The sequence below is a fragment of the Taudactylus pleione genome, unplaced genomic scaffold (genome assembly GCF_031769625.1).
Source record: "Taudactylus pleione unplaced genomic scaffold, aTauple2 ptg000421l, whole genome shotgun sequence".
In the NCBI taxonomy this organism is placed as follows: domain Eukaryota; kingdom Metazoa; phylum Chordata; class Amphibia; order Anura; family Myobatrachidae; genus Taudactylus; species Taudactylus pleione.
This window is the reverse complement of record NW_028284823.1, coordinates 4997694-5017746: the sequence shown is the minus strand read 5'-3', so window position 1 is coordinate 5017746 and position 20053 is coordinate 4997694. Positions and strand designations below refer to the sequence as shown.

The 20053-nt window shown below is 40.5% G+C and overlaps 1 protein-coding gene across 1 annotated transcript in view; it reads right to left on the bottom strand.

Moving 5' to 3' along the window:
• Positions 1–20053, bottom strand: part of LOC148506210 (uncharacterized) — a gene marked incomplete at its 3' end in the record, with an annotated part of 97298 nt that overhangs the window by 39895 nt on the left and 37350 nt on the right. The gene's annotated exons all lie outside the window — the stretch shown is intronic.

Genomic DNA, 20053 nt, shown 5'->3' with positions numbered 1-20053 from the left:
CGGGCTTCCTGAGGGGCCTGGCGCCGCCCCCACAGCAGCCCAGCACACAGCGTGTGCTGAGCTCTAGTGGGAGACTGCTCCTGGCTGCTGAGTAGCAGCCACAGCAGTCTCCTGTGAATGTGGGGGGGAGCGATCACGCCACCTCTGGCTTTGCACCCAGAAAAAGTGTGTTTGTTTATTTTTTTCTCAAGGGGGCATAGCCACTCCTCCTGTGATTAGGCCACACCCCCTTCTGTACCTGGGCCCGACAGGGCTCTCTACTGCCCTGGGCATATGCAGCTTGTGTACTCACTGCGTGCAATGAGACTTGCAATTTCTGAGACAGGTCAGAGCTGCTGTAATTATGCATGAGGGTCTGATGTTACTCAATGTTACTGATATGTACACAAGACTGCGAGGTATTATGGATGTTAGAAAGCGGTAGTGGATGTCTCTATGCTGGCTGAGCGGTTGCAAACATTAGCATTTTTTGTAGTAGAACTGCGTGCAGTTATGCTGCAATTATCACAGTAGCGATCCATGCTGCATCCGCCTCTTTTTTATCAGTTTGACACAATTTTTTTTTTATATCCACTTAGAGGAATAATCACATCCAAAATGTAAATTTCAGACTTCTGCTAAATATTGCATTCCCTTAAAACTCAAAAATGAGAGAGGTTCTAAAATTTATATAGAGAAGCAGATGTAGCTTTGATAGATCAATTATTACCTCCTAAAATATATATATTTTTAATCCAACTTGAAAAAGCATTCTAAGCATAAATATCCAAAATACAGCACATTGGCAAAACTTTTTATATCTGTTGCCTGCTCTATTGGTTATAAGACTAAATTCAGTTACAGATACAGTTGTTTCAGAAATTTGAGAATTTCCCAGATAAAACTTCCTAAAATGTTTAGGAATTATATGAGGGTATACAAAATGTATTTGCATTGTATGATGAGAAAATGGTGTGACTTAGACAAACGCCATGGAGAGCTACTTTTGCATTTTAGCATAAAATATTTTTCCCTCAATATTTTCTCTCAATCGTGGAAGTGTAAATTTGCATGATGATGCATAGCAAAATTCATGGTGCAGCTCAATCATATTAGTCTCAGTCTCTTGCCTTTTTTCTCAGATTAGCATATTCGTTTGCACTGATATAGAAAGTAAGTACACCAGGGGTTTATAGGGTGCTTTTATCATGTTAGCAGTGCAAAAAGAGAGACATTTTCTAAAATATTGAGTGAAAAGGGCTCAGTGATATTTTTATGATGTGCCAAACAGGGTTATTTGGTGCAATTTGACAATAGGTGTATGTGAACACATCTGTATATATTACATTACAAATATTAATTATTAAATATGAATGTTATATTTCATTGACAAATTGACATTACTTAAAGCAACATTTTATTAGCACTTTTTGTGTTTTCAAAAAATATTATGCCTATATTACATTACAAATATTTACTAATATAACTCTTTAAGATTTCTTTGACAAAATTACAATAGTTAAAGCAAGACATTATAATAATTTTTTTGAGTTTTGTAAAATGCAAATGCCTATATTGCTCTGTGCAGAAAACCTTTAGTCTCTACTGTCACATTAAACTGTGATATTGTTTGCTCAAGCACCAGACACAACATACAGTTTTCCACAAGTGACCTTCACCAGGGCTGGATTAAGGCTATGAGGATCACAGGCCCAGGAGTTTCCCATGTGCCCTGTATAAGGCCCAACATGCCCTGCCATCTGTATGTCCTGTTTTGTGGCCCTCTCATCTGTAAGTCCAATATTATGTCCCCCAACAGTATTGTGCCTCCATCTGTATATCTTGTATTGTGCTCCCCCCTCACCTGTTTGATCTCTATTATGTTTTTTTTTCCAATACTGGAATCCAGACTCTCCAATGGTTCTGGATATTAAAGTCTTTTTTATATATGTTTATTTACATTATATAATAATATCTATCTATCTATCTATCTATCTATCTATCTACACATTATATGAATATACTAAAAATGTATTTCTATTTTTTACATTTTTGTTGGTTGGACTGACAGAAGTTGTACACTAAAAGCACATGTTGTCTGTGCCTCTATTATAAAGATACATGTCACACCAATTTAAACATGCATAGGATAGACATAAGGATATCCTTCAGAAGAAGTAAGAATCAATAAGGGTTGAGGTAACAATATGTTTAAAAATGGGGCAGAGTAGATGAGCTAAGTGCTTCTTATCTGCCATCAAATTCTATGGGCAGAATTCAATTGTTTTCGCGGCCCGCATCTCCCGTCTAAACTGACAGGAGATCGCTGGCCGCTATACAATTGTCCAAGATTTTCGTGCTGATCGCGCCCATAGAGGTCAGGTTTAGCCGCGTAAAGCAGCTAAACCCGACCAAAGGGCTGGGCGCGATCACGAAAAGTGATGTTTGGGCGCCCAAACATGTCACTTTTTGCACATTTCAGCTCTCATCCCCCAGGGGCTGCGAGCTGAAATGTAGCGCTGGCAGCTCATCGTACCCGACAGGAGCAAGAATTGAATAGCTCCGTCGGGCACGATAGGGGCTACAAAGAATTGAATTGTCTATTCAGTTATATTTATACTTTTTGTGATTTAAGTAATTTACTATATAAATGTTTAACTATATTTAGAATGCACTGAGATGTTAGCATTCTGTATATATTTTAACAACACATGAAAAGTTTTTTGTAAAATGGCATAACTATTTACTGAATCTTTGTTAGTTACTAGAGAAAGTGCTATTGTGTTGGCTCCAATGAGTCTGTTAGTATGTATTTAATGACAATGGGAGAGAGAGCATAGAAAACAATGGAGTGGCTCCTTTGAATTGACTGAAAATACCCAACTATATTTGTTACATGATTTTTAATGTCAAAGCTGCAAAATCTGTTTAGAAGTAAATGCTTTGGACACATGTTCTGGAAAATAGAAACATCATGTGAATTTTTTTGATAATAAAAAATTACATTGAAATACTTTTATATACTATTGTAAAAAAATAATTATTTAATAAGTATTTGTATCACGAGTGACCGATGAAATAGCTTAAACTTGATACCATTATATGTTATAAATAAAAACAGAAGATATTGAACATTAAATATTTTTTATCACAGATTGTAATTATTAATATTTATGTAAGTTATATAACTATATACATTTGGCATAGACACAATTAACATGTATAACACATTACATTTAAATTTAAATTATAGACAGATTTTTCATTAAATGAATACTGTATATGTGCAATAAAAAAACATCTATAATTTTGATATCCCATGTGTTAGCATTTTTTTTTTATAATAACATAATGGTGGAGGCTTCCACTGAAATACTATATTTATTTGAAAATGTATTTACTTTTAAGTAAATAAAGTTTACTTGTAAGTGCAGATCATTTGAGTGTCCTCATTTTTAAAAATAATATGTATATATCCGATTAGAAAGGGTGAGGTGTCCCTTGCTCCAAATTATTAACAAAAATCATGCCTAAATCAATGTGTCACTTTGTGGGTGATAATAGCAATATATTGCCTGTCCATTTTGATTACACTATGTTCCTAGCCATATATTAGGTAACCAAAATATACCATTATTTACTTGTAATTTGATCTAGATTGAATATAATTATTAATGCATTCTATACTGTGTGATTTTGCTATATGTCCTTAGTTATTAGTCTATTTTAATATTTTACTATATCTTAACTATCCTTTAACTCATCACAATTATATATATACCACATATACTCCCAAGTCATAGTTGTGTACATTATTAGCAATGAAACTTGCTTCATTCATTTGACAAATTCAAATAACAAAATGTTTGATATTTAACCTTATTTAAATATGCAGATTACAAATCTAGCATTAGGTCATCATAGAAATTATATTATATTAAATAGGTATAAAATAGTGTCATATCCTTATTCGGTATGATCAATAATACTTTTAAGTAATTACTATATATTGCTACCTAACCTCTGTAGTTATATAACATTATATGTCATATTTATGGAATGGTCAAGATGTTAATATAATGCATTATTAATAATTTGAATATTGCTCACTTCAGAAATCAATACATGAACTAGTTTTTTTGTCAATTTAAGGTATTTGAGGGCAGGTAATCTGAAAAACTTTTCTTAAATTTTGTTATCCTGTGCACTTACTAAGCTATAGGAGATGATCAAGGTATAACACAGTTTATTGAATGTAGATCCGGAGATTGTCTGGTAAATGTGGCTAAATATATTTGAAGTAAATATATTAGTTAATGAAAGGTTGTAATATATGAATGATGCCAAACTAACTATTGGGCATGAACATGTTAATTATCTCACTATTGTTTTTGAAATCCTTTTCCAAACAGTTAGGAGACATGGGCTGATTACAATGACCCTGGATAATAATTATCTGTGCAAATAAAGCAGAATATATAGGTAAACCTTTATTTCCCTAACACATGTCTGCATATAGATTAATTTAACTATGTACTGAGCTACTGCACTTAGAAGTATATTTTGTGAATACAAATACCACAGGGAATGCAATTTGGAGTATGGACCTTAAAGTGTTTTTTATAAAAAATGATGGTTTTATTATTGTCAAACAGAGATGGCAAGTTTAGGAAAACTAAGATAAATTAATATAGTATACCAAAATATGTAGACATTTTACTGTATATAGAATTATTTTTTAATCTAAATATATTAATATATAAATATACAAAAAATCAATAAAAGTTATGAGTTTGGATCAAAAAGAAATCAAGTGGAATAATATATATATATATATATATATATATATATATTTATATTTATATATATATATATATATACGTGCAAATGGTCAGGCACTTCAAGCAATATAGATAACCCTGACCGGTGCCCTCACAGCAGGGAAGCAGCATATAGAGAGATCAGATATATATATACAAAGTTAGAAATCCTCTGCACTCGCCACTCCCAGATTTGGGGTGCAGACCTGCACTCGCCATTCCCAGGCATGGGGTGCAAGTGGCTTGTAACCATATTGCTTAAATAAATAAAAACAGAAAACCCAGCACCCACCAGTGAGTGCTGAGCTTTCTGCATATGTACATACATTTTACTAACCATTTATTAAATATATATATATATATACATATATATATATTATATATATATATATTCAAACTAGGGGTGAGCGGGTTCGGATTTCTGAAATCCGAACCCCCCCAAGCCCCCCGATCCGAGGCCGATCTGACTCAGGCTCGACTTTTCCCGCCTGACTCGGATCTGAAATCGAGGCAAAACGTCATCATCCCGCCTTTCGGGTCTCACGGCTTTTGGATTCTATATAAGGTACCCACGTCAGCGCCATTTTTTCACTCGGCTGTGGACAGTGAAGAGGGAGGGTGGGAGTTAGGGCTGGCAGGGCTGTGTAGTGTAGTGTAGTGCAGTCTAGTGTTGTGCTGTGCTGCGCTGTGCTGCTGTTGTCCGTAGGGGCTGTGTCCACTCCTCCAAAGTCCATAGGGGCTGGCTGTGTTGTGCTGTGCTGCTGTTGTCCATAGGGGCTGTGTCCACTCCTCCAAAGTCCATAGGGGCTGGCTGTTTTGTGCTGTGCTGCTGTTGTCCATAGGGGCTGTGGGCCTGATTCAGACCCGCTCGTGAGAGCTGAGCACTCGCAAGTGGGTAGATGGTGCCCTAGTGCGCATGCGCACGATGGAGGGAGCTCCGTCTTGCGCATGTGCGAGACCCAGCTAGCGACGGGCTCTCCGTCGCTCCGGGTCTCGCACCAAAGGGGGTGTGCTGTCGATGGTGAGTGACAGCACGCCCCCTTTGGAGGGCGTGCCAGGGGCATGGCTACCAGACGGAGGCGTTCCTTTGGGAACGCCAACCGTCTGGGTCCGGCCCCACTGACATCACTAGTGATGTCAGTGGGAGTGATTTTGGCTCTGATAGAGCCAAAATCACTCCAGGGCTTGCGGTCACCGAGACCCTACCGCAGGGTCTCATCTCAAGCCCGATGGTCACGATGGTCTTGACCATTGTGACCATAATCATGGACGCTCGCATAAGCTGTGGGTGGTAACCCACAGCTATGCAAGCGTCCAGGAGGATGCTCCAAAAAAAAAATGCCCTGATTCAGAGCGGGCGCTCGTTTAGAGCGTTCGGCTCTGAATCAGGCGCTGTGTCCACTCCTCCAAAGTCCATAGGGGCTGGCTGGGCTGTGTTGTGCAGTCAGTTGTCCATAGGGGCTGTGTCCACTCCAAAGTCCTGTGCAGTGTCCCAGTCCTAAAGGGGTGCTGTAGTGTTGTCCAGGGGGTGCTCCCCCCAAGTGCAAAAAAAATAAAAAAATTTCTGTGTTTGTGAATTGTGTGCACAGTAGCCGCACGTGCATCAACAAAGTAGCATCAAGCATGCACCTGTGTCATAAGTGAAGGGCCGGCTGGCTCATCTGTTAAAGGGTGCTGTAACTCCCACAGTGCACTCCAAATAATATTTTTTTTTTCTGTGTTTGTGAATTGTGTGCACAGTATCCGCACGTGCATCAACAAAGTAGCGCCAAGTGTGCGCCTGTGTCATAAGTAAAGGGCCGGCTGGCTGGTCCATTAAAGGGTGCTGTAACCCCCAAAGTGCACTCCAAATAAAATAAAAAATATTTTCTGTGTTTGTGAATTGTGTGCACTGTGGCTGCATGTGCATCAACAAGGGAGCAGCGCCAAGCATGCGCATGTGTCCCATAAGTAAAGGGTTGGCTGGCGTGCTGTATCCCCCAAAGTGCACTCCAAAAAAAATAAAAAAATATATTTTTTTGTGTTTGTGAATTGAGTGCGCAGTAGCCGCACATGCATCAACAAAGTAGCGCCAAGCGTGCGCTTGTGTCATAAGTGAAGAGCCAGCTGGCTTTACTGTTAAAGGGTGCTGTAACCCCCAAAGTCCACTCCAAACAAAATAAAAAAATATTTTCTGTGTTTGTGAATTGTGTGCACTGTGGCTGCACGTGCATCAACAAAGGAGCAGCACCAAGCATGCGCCTGTGTCCCATAAGTAAAGGGCGAGCTGGCTTGTCCGTTAAAGTGTGCTGTAACCCCAAAAGTGCACTCCAAAAAAAATAAAAAGTTATTCTTTTTTTTCTGTCTTTGTGATTTGTATGGGCTGTAGCTGCACCTGCATCCTCAAAGCAGCAGCGACAAGCGTGCGTCTATCTGTTGAAGGGTGGTGTAACCCCCAAAGTGCACTCCACAAAATGTAAAAAATCTTTTTTTTCTGTCTTTGTGAAATGTATGCGCAGTAGCCACACCTGCATCCTCAAAGCAGCAGCGACAAGCGTGCATCTGTCTGTTAAAGGGTGGTGTAACCCCCAAAGGGCGCTCCAACCAAAATAAAATAATCTTTTTTTCTGTGTTTGTTTGTGAAATGTATGCACAGTAGCCGCACCTGCATCCTCAAAGCAGCAGTGACAAGCATGTGTCTGTCTATTAAAGGGTGGTGTAACCCCCAAAGTACGCTCCAACCAAAATAAAATAATCTTCTTTTTTTCTGTTTGTGTGTGAAATGTATGTGCAGTAGCTGCACCTGCATCCTCAAAGCAGCAGTGACAAGCGTGCATCTGTCTGTTAAAGGGTGGTGTAAAACTCAAAGTGCACTCCACAAAAAATAAAAAATTCTTCTCTTTCTTTCTGTCTTTGTGAATTGTGTGGGCTGTAGCTGCACCTGCATCCTCAAAGCAGCAGGGCAAGTGTGCGTCTGTCTGTTAAAGGATTACATCGGTGACAGCATGCAAGTAGGCATTTCAGACAGTCCATACCTATACTAGCAGGAAAAAGAGGCAATTTGGAGGCTCCTGTACAAACTGGCTCTATTTTACCTGAGTTGACCCCCCTCCAGTGTGTACTCTGAAAGAGTGTTTAGTGCAGCCGGGAAACTTGTCAGCAAAAGGCGTAGGAGGTTGCTCCACAAAATGTGGAGAAGATGATGTTCATAAAAATGAATTATCAACTCTTCCAGGGAGACCAGAACCCAGAATGTATAGAGGGACCTGTGGTGGTGGATTCCAGCGGGGACAAATTAATACTCTGTGAGGAAGAGGATGTATACAACACTGAAGAGGGTGAGGAATCAGTGAATGAGGAGGAGGAGGATGACATCTTGCCTCTGTAGAGCCAGTTTGTGCAGGGACAGATTAATTGCCAGCTTGTTTTGTGGGGGCCCAAACGAACCAATCATTTCAGCCACAGTCATGTGGCAGACCCTGGCGCTGAAATGATTAGTTTGTTAAAGTGTGCATGTCCTGTTTATACAACATAAGGGTGGGTGGGAGGGCCCAAGGACAATTCCATCTTGCACCTCTTTTTTTTCTTTAGATTATGTGCTGTTTGGGGCCTAGTTTTTCAAACTGCCATCCTGTCTGCCACTGCAGTGTCACTCCCTAGATTGTCCACGTGTTTGTGCCGCCCACTAGTGTCGCTTAGCATAGTCATACAGCTACCTCGGTACAACCTTTTGGACATAAAAACACTATTGTGTGAGGTGTTCAGAATAGACTGGAAATGAGTGGAAATTAAGGTTATTGAGGTTAATAATAGCATAGGAGCAGAAAAACCAACACATTCTGTGATTTTAGCTGTTTTTATGCTTTTTTAAAAATAAATATAGATCCCAAACCCAAAACACAGAACCAAAACACGGAAGGGTGGTTTTGGCAAAACCAATCCAGATCCAAAACATGAAGAAAGATCCAGATCCAAAACCAAAACACAAAACATGAAAAGTGGCCGGTGCACACCCCTAATTCAAATATGTGTGTGTGTGTGTGTATATATATATATATATATATATATATATATACCATACAAAAATAAAAGGCAGATACAATCTGTATCTATATGTGGAGTCCTGATGACGTATATGTATATATTTCTGCATGGTCATTTTTTCATATTTTTTAGTGTTGGAGTTCCCACTGTTCAACCAGTATTGTGCTCACACTATTTTTCGGTATTATTTAACATGTGTCCTGGTGCCATTGTTTTTGTGTTTTCTTTTATTATTTATTATTTTTTTATTTGTATTGTGCCTTAACCTGTAAGACCTTGTTATGTTTGGTGATGGGAACACATGTTTACTTATGTCCCTTGTGTACCAGTCAGTTATTACCCTGGTGGATCCTAACCCGGCTAGTCATTGCATTTTCATGTAATCTTAGGTATGCCTCAGGGGTTAATATTTCACTGTTAGTGTGTTTGTCTTATTGCTTTGTTGTTGCCTTTGGTTTCCAAGGAGACCACGCAGGGCTCCGTGATGAGCACATCCTGGCCTGGGTTACCATGGGGAATCGGTACGAAATACCGCCGGTTTGATTCCCGACAGCGCCTGGCTGACAAAAGCAGAGTTCCCGGCAGTGGAAGCCCGACAGCACTGGAAATCCTGATCGTCGCTAAGGTAAGTATAAACTAACCTAACCTAACCCCTAACCCTAACCCTCCTTATGGGTGCCTATCTCTAACCTCCCTCCCAAGTGCCTAACCCTAATCCCCCCTCTAAGTGCCTAACCCTAAACCCCCCCTTCCCCGCTGCTTAAACCTAAGTTTCCCGGGGTGGTGCCTAACAGTAAGTCCCCTCGGGGGTGCCTAACCCTAACCCTCCCTCCCCCTAGCCTAACCATATCCCTCCTGAGGGGGTGCCTAACCCTATGTCCCCCCCGGGTGCCCTATACCTAACCCTCCACTCCGCGGCTGTCCGCTCATGGCTCCTGTCTCCCAGCATCAGGGAAATGAAAGGCACCTAGATATAGATGCCAGTCATTTATCCCATGCTGGGATAAAGCAGTCGGGAAGCCGGCTGTCGTGATTCCAGCTGCCGGCTTCCTGATTGTATACCTAGCATGGTAACGGCCGAGGTTATGCTGATCGTGCTGATATGTAAACTGGAAGTACCACGGCATGCACTTCCGCTTTTTTTGTTTTGATTACTCACCACTTCGATGGCTCCTGCTGGAGGAATATGAACAGCGTAGATTAGGTACTATGATACCTATAGTATTGGTAGGGTACAGGCTGTTTATTGAATCTTTAGGGTGAGCCTTTGTTCTGATGTCACTTCCGGTGGTATCACATGAGGTTCACTAATTGGGGTGACTGGATGGTATTTAAAGGGGGCAAAGTCATAGAGGTGATTGTTTATTTCTTGGTGGCTTTCTGTCTGGATCTGAGGAAGGTCTCATAGTAGACTGCAACATTATATGGATATGGATTGATGTGAATAAAACATTTCTTCTTCTTTTGTAAGCTCTGGTGAGTGCACTCTTTTTATTTACAACTATTGCTGTGGAGCCCCTATTGGGGTGAATACTGAGGATCAACCTCTTGTTGTACCTATTGTGTGTGAGTGCTAACTTTGAAGCAGAGGATATATATATATATATATATATTTCTAGCCTATGGTTACTGTGATATTTTATGGAGTAATTGTTGCCTGATTTGTTTTTACTAAATATAACTGATGTTATATTTTAACAGGCTTGGGACACCAGAGGTTGCTATCACCCTATTTTTTGTCTTGCAATTTGTTTATTTAGGCCACTTACCATTGCCTATATTTTACTTAGGGTTGAGCTGACACCCAATATATCCATTGGGAGTGTCAAATACAACTGAGTTCTGCTAAATTGTGTGATAAAGACTGGTTTACTATGGCGCTGTCTACATCCTTCGTATAATATACTACACTGCTGTGTCCAGAATCATTTATTGATAGTCCTGTGAGTGCTGCTGTTCTTTCTTTCCTTTACCTAAGGTCACCATACCTCGGATGGCAACAGGGCAAGTATAATCGTGTACTCTGTGGAGTGCCGGCTGACATTGACTTTTTTTATATACAGTATATATATATATATATATATTTATATATACCTCCAAAGACATAAATGGCACTAGGACACAAATATATAGTATAATGCTTTGATTTTACAATACAAAGCATTATACTATATATTTGTGTCCTAGTGCCGTTCATGTCTTTGAAGGTGTATGATCTCTGTTTCTGGCACAGGATCACGTTGACACAACATTGTTCAGAGTGCCGGCAGAACTGTGGATATATATATATATATATATATATATATATATATTTATATATACCTCCAGAGGAGGAGTGGACAGTCACCATATTGAAAAAATAGACACAATTTATTAACTCAAGTCCATCAGTACAAGGAGTCAGTCAACATTTTGGTCAAAAAGAGACCTTTATCAAGACCACAAAGTCACCAGATAAGCCCACACTCACCCCGAGCTGACCTAAATAGCACCATACATTAATGTATAGCTCCTTCCCCTGGAAATCCCAGGTAAACATTTAAGCTAAACAACAAGAAAACCTAACTGACCAACATCCAGTATGTAGGCCAAACAAAATGGAAAATTAGACATAGAGTTTCAGAACATCTCTACAATATAAGAAAAGCACTAAAAACTCACAGCTTATCAGCCCACTTCACAGAAAACATAATAAGGGTGCAAAAGGATTAAAATTAATCGGTATTCAAGAAACAACCCCCTCCAATGGAGAGGAGAAGACCTGATGACCTCTAGAAAGAAAAACTAGACAAGATGGATTAATTAACTGAAAACCCTAGAACCATGTGGGCTCATTATAGATATTGAGCTAAAAGCATTTATATAAATTTAAACATCAGTACTAGATATACATCTTATGCATTCATACATATCACTTTCAATTTGAAGAGAGCCCAACAATTTTTACAAAATATTTAAATGTTTTTATTATTGGGCTTAGAGGAACATGAGGTTTCTGCTTTTTATTGGACTTCTGGTTCTGGCCATATCTATTTTTTTCCAATAAAATTATCTTAATAAGGAGCATACTAAATCCAACCAACTATTCTTGATAAAGCATCCTTAGTGATGTGAAATGCTTTGGTTGAAGTAGGAGCATACAAGCAGGCACTAGCTGGAGTGATCGCGACCAGAGACACAAAGAATTACCAATGTCTGTTGGCATCAGAAAGTGATGTGGCTATCACCGAGTCCCTACTAGAAGCTGCTGGAATCTGAGAGAAGAATAGGAATGCAGCATGACTATCTGCCTTCAGAAAGGGATAGATAGACTATAGCAGGAACCACAGCCCAATCAGGGTATAAGTGGCCTCTCGCCAAGCAGCCACTGGACCTCCTATTGTCTTACCCTTCTCCAAAGTCTAAAATGACTGTAAACATTCTGTTTATGAATTTTATTATTATACTGTTCATGCTTACTTTTTCCTTTTTTAGCTAACACACTAGTGCTCGGTTTTCAGTGCTAGGGGGCTGTATATATCATTAATGACATTTTGTACCTGACGACCTTCTGTACTGTTTTGTCATGTTGACCTTCTTTCATGTCAACCTTTTGGGGTCAACTAAATCATTGTCAACCTTTTCATTGTCGATATCCTCCATGAAACTCCAGTGTTTGTACAATATCCATCATTGCGTTGTAAAATCAGAAGCAGTAGAAATAAATGATGAACACACCAGAACAGCATCAGCCATCCAGCAGGAATAATTGCTGCTGTTGTGATGAGTTCCAATGAATGGAGAATCCATGGGGGTGTCTACGTCCGGCACTGTTTCTGGATGTATCATCTATGTTAGCCATAAATAAGCTGCTTTAGTCAGGTGGCAGCTAGGAATTCCAGTGAAGTACATTTCTCTATCTGTTATACTGTAGTAGACAATTATATTGTTATAGTATATTGTTATATGGTAAAAAGTCTAGTATCAACATATGATAAACCAAAATTGCTCACTACAATGATCCTAATTACACATTTTTTGAAAATGTCTGTTACCTACTTACCTGCTCCATAGTAACTCTTCTCTGTGCCTCCCCTATTCAATATCTCATTTAAGAAGACTACTGTACATATTGATTACTATATTTTGCATATAATGGAAATGTATATTATTTACTTATTACTTAGTAAGTGGTATATTGTGTTCTACAGGAGACTATATAATCAGGATGATCTAATATTTCCCGTACAGGGGCACCAAGAGAGGGGGTATTAATTATTGGGGCCTGGGCTTTTTGGAGGGGCCCAGCAGGAGCCTGGCTTGAGCAGCTAAAAGGAACATTGTCCCCAGTGCGGCTACCAAAGCCCCCTGTACAGCAGTAGAAAGGAGGGGACATGAGGTCTAGGGTCATGTGCACTAAGGAGGAAGTCTATCCTCATAGGTGCTAGCTGCTATGGGTAGGACTATGATCTGCAGGAGGTAGGGTGCCTTCTACAGATAACATAGTCCCACTAACAGCAGTTGGCACCTATGGGGAGAGACTTCCTCCTGAGTATACATGCTCCCTGCCATCAAGTTATTATTATTATTATTATTATTATTATTATTATTATGTATTTATATGGCACCACAAGTGTTCCACAGCACCTTACAAAGTACATAAACAAATAGGTTGACTTACAGTGACTTACAGTACAATACAATACAGGACATGGATAATATACATTGCTACATTCGTGACCATAACACCCAGATAAGCAACAAAGCAAAGTAACCAAGTGTTAGGTGCCCTAGTGGGGAGTAAGAAGTAGATGAAAGTATAGTAAGGAAGAGAACAAGAGGGTAGAGGGCCCTGCTCATAAGAGCTTACATTCTAAATGGGAGGCATAGACAAAAAGGTGTGACAAAGATGGGGTAGGCAGGGAGGAAGGAGTTTATAGCAGCAAGTTAAGATGAAAGCTTGAAGAGCCCCTTTGAAGGATTTTTGAGAGATGGAGAGTCTGATGGGAAGAGGGAGAGAGTTCCAAAGGTGGGGAGCAGTGCAGGTAATATTTTGGAAGTGGGAGTGGGAGGAAGTAATCAATTGGCATGAGAGGTGGTGTGCATTTTTTGAACAAAGAAGGCAGACATGAGAGTGAAGTGAGATGAGATCTGAGATGTAAATGGGAGAGGAATGGGTGAGGGCTTCTTAAGTGAGTGTTAGAACCTTAAATGGGGTACTAAAAGGGAAGGGGAGCAACTGGAGAGCTTGTAGGTGAGGTGAGGCAGATGTAGAGCATTTTGAGAGGAAGATGAGCTGTGCATCAGCATTGAAGACAGACTGGAGAGGTGAGAGAAGGGAGTTGGGGATGCCAGAAAGGAGAATGTTACAGTAGTCCAATCTGGAGATGACCAATGAGTGTATGAGGGTTTTAGTGATATCCTGGGTTAGAAAGGGTCTAATCTTGGAAATATTTTTAAGATGAAAATGACAGGACTGCAAGAAATTCTGGATATGTGGTTTGAAGGAGAGGGTGGAGTCCAGTATAACTCCAAGACAGCACTCTTTGGGGCTAAAGGAGATAGTTGTGCCATCAATTGATAAATAAATGGTGGGAAGTTTGGTTATGTTAGGGGGTGGGGAAATAATCAGCTCAGTATTAGACATATTAAGGTCCATATTCAATTTGAGGCAAAAAGTCCAGACTTTTTGCCTGCTGGATTTCTTGCCTCCTTCGCCAGTTTTCTAGTGGGAAAGTATCGTGCGCATGCCCGATATTTCCCGTATTAAATTTCAAAGGACGCGAAAACGGAACCTGGAGAAACTGGGAGCTGCAAAACAATAGAACATTTTTGGGAAAGCATCCTATCACACCCCTAAGGATGTCCAGACATGGGGGATCACTATGTGTACCCCCATTTTTGCCTGCTGAAGGGAAGTCGGGTTTTTAAATAGCCGTGTCAGGTGCATTATTGCGGCTTTGAAGAAGGTGATGCAGAAGAGCATTTAGCAATTATTTTGGGGAAAAATAACTATGGCCATCAAATTTGGGGTACATGAAAATGGGTGCAAGCATATTTTTAAGTCCCTAAAATGATTTTGAAAACTTCTTCAAATATGCACCTGCCGCTACTACCCACAATGAAAAAAACACCTGCCGCATATATGGGAATTCCTATGGATTGAATTTAGCTATTAGCTATTTTACAAGTGTCTTCACTTTTTTTTTAACCCCAAAATTTTTAATATTTTTTTGTGGTGTCACGATTTTTTTTTAAAACTTTTTTTGATACACATTGATTTTAGGGTCCATTCCGAGGGGTGCAGGCTTTTTTTTTAAGCCTGCACCCCTAACCCTAATTCTGCACTTTTTTTACCAGCTAAAGGATGGAGAAAACTTATCTCCATTTTTTTACATTGACTTTTCGCACAGGCGAAAAGTCAATGTAATTGAATATGGGGATAATGACAAAAGGCGAAAATTATAAGATAGGTGAATATTTATCATCAATAACGGGTTTTCACCTGGAATTGAATACAGGCCTACATTTAAGAAATCGCTGGGACATCCAGGAAGAGATGGCAGAGAGACAGTTGAAGATACATGTGAGTAGAGATGGGGAGAGGTTAGGGGAGGAAAGGTAGATCTGAGTATCATCAGCATAGAGATGATATTGGAGGTTAAATGAGCTGATGAGTACACCTAGTGAGGACATATAGAGTGAGAAAAGAAGAGGTCCAAGAACAGAACCTTGGGGAACACCTACTGTAAGAGGCTGTGGGGGAGGAGTCAAAAGAGGAGACAGAGAAGTATTGGTCAGAGAGGTAGGAGGATAGCCAGGAGAGGGCAGTGTCACGTTGACCAAGGGAGTGAAAGATTTGAAGAAGGAGAGGCTCTTCCACAGTGTCAATAGTAGCAGAGAGGTCAAGGAGAATGAATAGATAGTAGTGGCCATTGGATTTAGCAGCAAGGAGGTCAATGCTGACTTTTGTGTGGGCAGTTTCAGTGGAGTGGAGAGAATGGAAGCCAGACTGAAAAGGGTCAAGGAGGGAGTGGGAGGAAAGAAAGGTGGTAAGGTGCTTGTAAACAACATGCTCAAGGAGCATGGAGGCAAAAGGGAGGAGAGAGATGGGACGGTAGTTTGAGAGAGTGTTAGGATCAAGGGTAGGTTTTTAAGAATGGGGGAGACAAGGGCATGTTTGAATGCAGACAGGACAGTGCCTGATGATAGGGAGAGATTAAGGAGGTGGGCAAGATGGGAGCAGGCAGAAGGAGAGAGGTAGCAGAGGAGACGAGAAGGGATAGGGTCAAGGGGGAGGTGGAAGGGGGTGAAGACCGGATGAAGGACATGACTTCCTCTCCAGATACAGGGAAGAAGTATGTTAGAGTTGGTAAAATGGATGGGGAGGGGTGATCCAGGAAAGGAGAAGGTGGATAGCAGGGGGACTGGTGGGATATGATATCCTGATGTATGGAGTCAATTTTAGTTGTAAAGTAGGTAGCAAAGTCAAGGGCAGAGAGCGAGAAGGGGGTGGGCCATTCTGTGGGTACAGCAGCTGCTGTACCCCATGTGCAGCTGCAGGCACTCCCTTTACAGCTTTGCAACACTGCACATAATATTTTTTGCATTTTTCATGCCCCCCATTCAGGAGTTCATGGCCACTCTCTACAACTGCTCTCTACATCCATGCTCCATGAAGAAGACTGCCTAACCCCACATATGATTGCTTAAAAGGGCAATCTATTCTGAATTGTGTGGCAAATTGGGAAAAACTGGACATAATATTAATACTAAAGTCAATGTGTGGCACAATGGAGGGGCTCTGTGGGGCATAATATTAATACTAAAGGCATTGTGTGGCATAATGAGGGGGCTCTTTGGGGCATAATATTAATACTGGCAGCATTGTGTGGCATAATGGTGGCAGTGTGTTGCATAATAATAATACTAAGAGTTTGTGTGGGATAATGTGGACACTCTGATAAACTGGTAGGTATTGTGTGATATACTGGGCATACTGTATGGCATAATGTTTAAACTAGGGGCACACTGACATAATGTGAATAAGAGGGGTACTGTGTGGTATTATATAATTTTATTGCTAGAGGCCCCCACAAACGTATTACCTTGGGGCCCCCACAAATCTTAATCCAGATCTGTTTAGGATGTAATCAATTTTTCTAGTAGAACTCCTGATGATATGGGTTAATTTTCCAGCCCATTTTGCCATTGAAAGAAACTGCCAATGTTTCTATTTAACCTTCTTCCTTTGACATTCATCTTGCACTAACATCACATTATCCATTCTGTTTGTGGACATATTACAATGTATCATTATTATAGCAATTTGTTTCACAAACTTTTTATTTACACATTTGAGTGAATGTAAGAACTTGTTTTTTGTTTCCTTATTTGAATTCTGCTATTTTGTGGACTATGGCCCTGATTCAGCGCCGCTCGCAAAATGCGAGCACTCACTCTGAATCAGTGCGGCCGCTTTTTTTTTTAATAAACTGGCCTCCTGGCCACTTGCTAAGCTGTGGGTGACCACCTACAGCTTTTGCGAGTGGCCAGGTGATGGTCGCAATGGTCACGACCATCGTGACCATCGGGCTTGTGACGAGACCCTTGTGGTAGGGTCTGGTCTGCTGCAAGCCCCAGTAAGCTTCTGGCTCTAATAGGGCCACCCTCAAATGTCATGCATTCCTTTGGGAACACCTCCGTTTGGCCAGCCACCCCCCCTCCCTGCCTACAAAATGGGGTGAGCTGTTGATCAACATCGACAGCCAGCCCGTTTGTAGAAAGCCCCAGAGCGAGTGAATTTCTTACTTGCTCGGGGCTTGCACATGCACATTGTGCACACCACGTGTGCATAATGCCCCACCATCAACCCGCTTGCAAGCGGGACTGAATCAGGCCCTATGCTCATAGGATAACAAATAACTAACAATTATTCTCTCTCATTTGCAATCAGTGAAATATAACTACGGTACTATACAGATGTGTCCTTATACACCTAGTCTCAATATGCCATGCAGAGTGACTTGCCTTGTGTGAGTGAGCCACCAGGTCCCATGCTACTCTGCTAGCATCAGGCAATGTGACTAGGACACACCAGGAGACTGTGCTGATTAATTGGATATGCAACACTTGTATATCTAAGTGCACCTGAGTCTGTATATGAAGCACAACAGAACTTGACATAAAAAAGCTCCAGAAGACTCACATTGAAGGATAATTGAGAGCAGAGCTAAGGAACAGGGCAGAGGCTGCATCCTACTGCACAAGCACAGGGTATGGGGAGTAGTGCTAGACAAAAGCTGGAATGGGGCTCATCAAGAGGGGAAGTGGGGGAGCCCACCACTTACAGTCAATTCCTATAGGCCGGCACCGTTAGGTGCAGTGCTGACAGGAGCGTCCTGAGGACACTCTGAATGGCTGTATGTGCTCTAGGGTACCTGTCTGGAGCATCTTAAGGATGGAACAGCAGCATTGCAGCAGCTCCCTGCTAGCCAAAGACAAGAGTCATGGAGCAGTGGTGGTTCCCCAGAGAACCTGTGTTCTGTGTGGCATCACCAGACACACACCCCTAATTATGGCACAGAGATATGTACACACCCTATATGAATATACTATACATTTATATCTATTTTTTTATACACTGATAGCATAGGTTTTTGTGCTTCTATTATAAAGATAAATAACACATCACCAATGTTTATGCTGTTATATTTATAGTTTTAGTAAGCAATGTACAATTAAAATGTTTAAATATATTTAGAATTGTCTGAGATGTTATTATTCTGTATATATTCTTTCTAACAATACACGGAAAGATATTATCTTTAAACAAGCATAATAACTACTGAATCTTTGTTGTTTACCAGAGAAGGTGCTATTGTGTTGGCTCCAATGAGTATGTTGGCTTGTCTTTAATGACAATGGGAGAGAGCTTAGAATACAATGGAGTGTTTTCCTTTGGATAGACTGAAGATACATAGTTATATTTGTTACATGATTTGTTGATGTCAAAGCTGCAAAATGTGTTTAGAAGTATATGCTTTGAAACTATGCTCAGGTGAATTTACTGATAACAAAAAATTACTTTGAAATACTTTTATATACTATTCTAAAAAATAATTATTTAAAAGCCTTTATATCATAAGTGACCAATGAAAATAGACTAAAGGTGGGTACACACCTGAAATATATATCTGCAGATTGAGTGATCTGCAGATATATCTGCAGATTATGGTCATTCATAAACACTGATCGACCATCATCTGTGCTGCAGCGAGTCCCAGTGGCTGGGGGTGTGGCCTAATCGCGGAATGTGTGACCACGTCCCCTTCGGAAAAAAATAAATAAATACATTTGCGGTGCTGGGGAGGGGGGTGCTGTGTGCCCCTCAGCCCGGTGCACAGCCAATGGGGGGCACGATCAGCATGATCACTCCCCCCTTTGGCATAGGAGACTGTTTGGGCTGCTGCTTTAGCAGCCTCGGAAAGTCTCTGAGTGCAGCCCAGCACATAGGCAGCGTGTGCTGGGCTGCTGGGGATGGGGAGCTGTGCCGGAGTGGGGTAAGTAGTACCCGCTCACAGCTCCCCCCACTCTCTCTGCACCCCTGTGTACAGGCGATTGGCTGATCGCCTGTACACACTTGCCAATGGACAGATAAGTCTGCAGACATATCTGTTCATTGGCTGTGCAGCACAGCCAATGCGATATGTCTGTGAACAAAGTTGTTCACAGACATATTGTCTGTACACACTGGCCAACAGGGGCACGATATATTGGCCGATCAATTGATCGCCCAATATATTGGCCAGTGAGTACCCAGCTTAACCTTGATACAATTTTGTTATAAATAAAAAAAATATTTATTTAACTATAAGTATGCATTTCCAATATCAGAGAATAAGTGAATATTTTCTTTTTATATTGAAATCCTTGGATATAAATTACATTCTGTTCTTTATTGTGCTTGAATATAAACAATATAGATTTATAATTTAAGCATTTTATGTAGTGTTAATGCCACATTGTTTTCATATTTTATAATTAGAGTCTGCTGCAATCAACTGCCTAAATGTATTAAATCATAATTATCTCTTTTTATGATTGGAAAGTATCTAAAATGTGTAGGGTTGAAACTTCATTATGTGAAGTAATGTGTGAAGTTTATATTAGAAGTGAATTGGTCTCTAATTTGAGGATACATGGTAACTGGGATGTGTGCACAGATACAGACTCTATTGTTTGGATGCTAT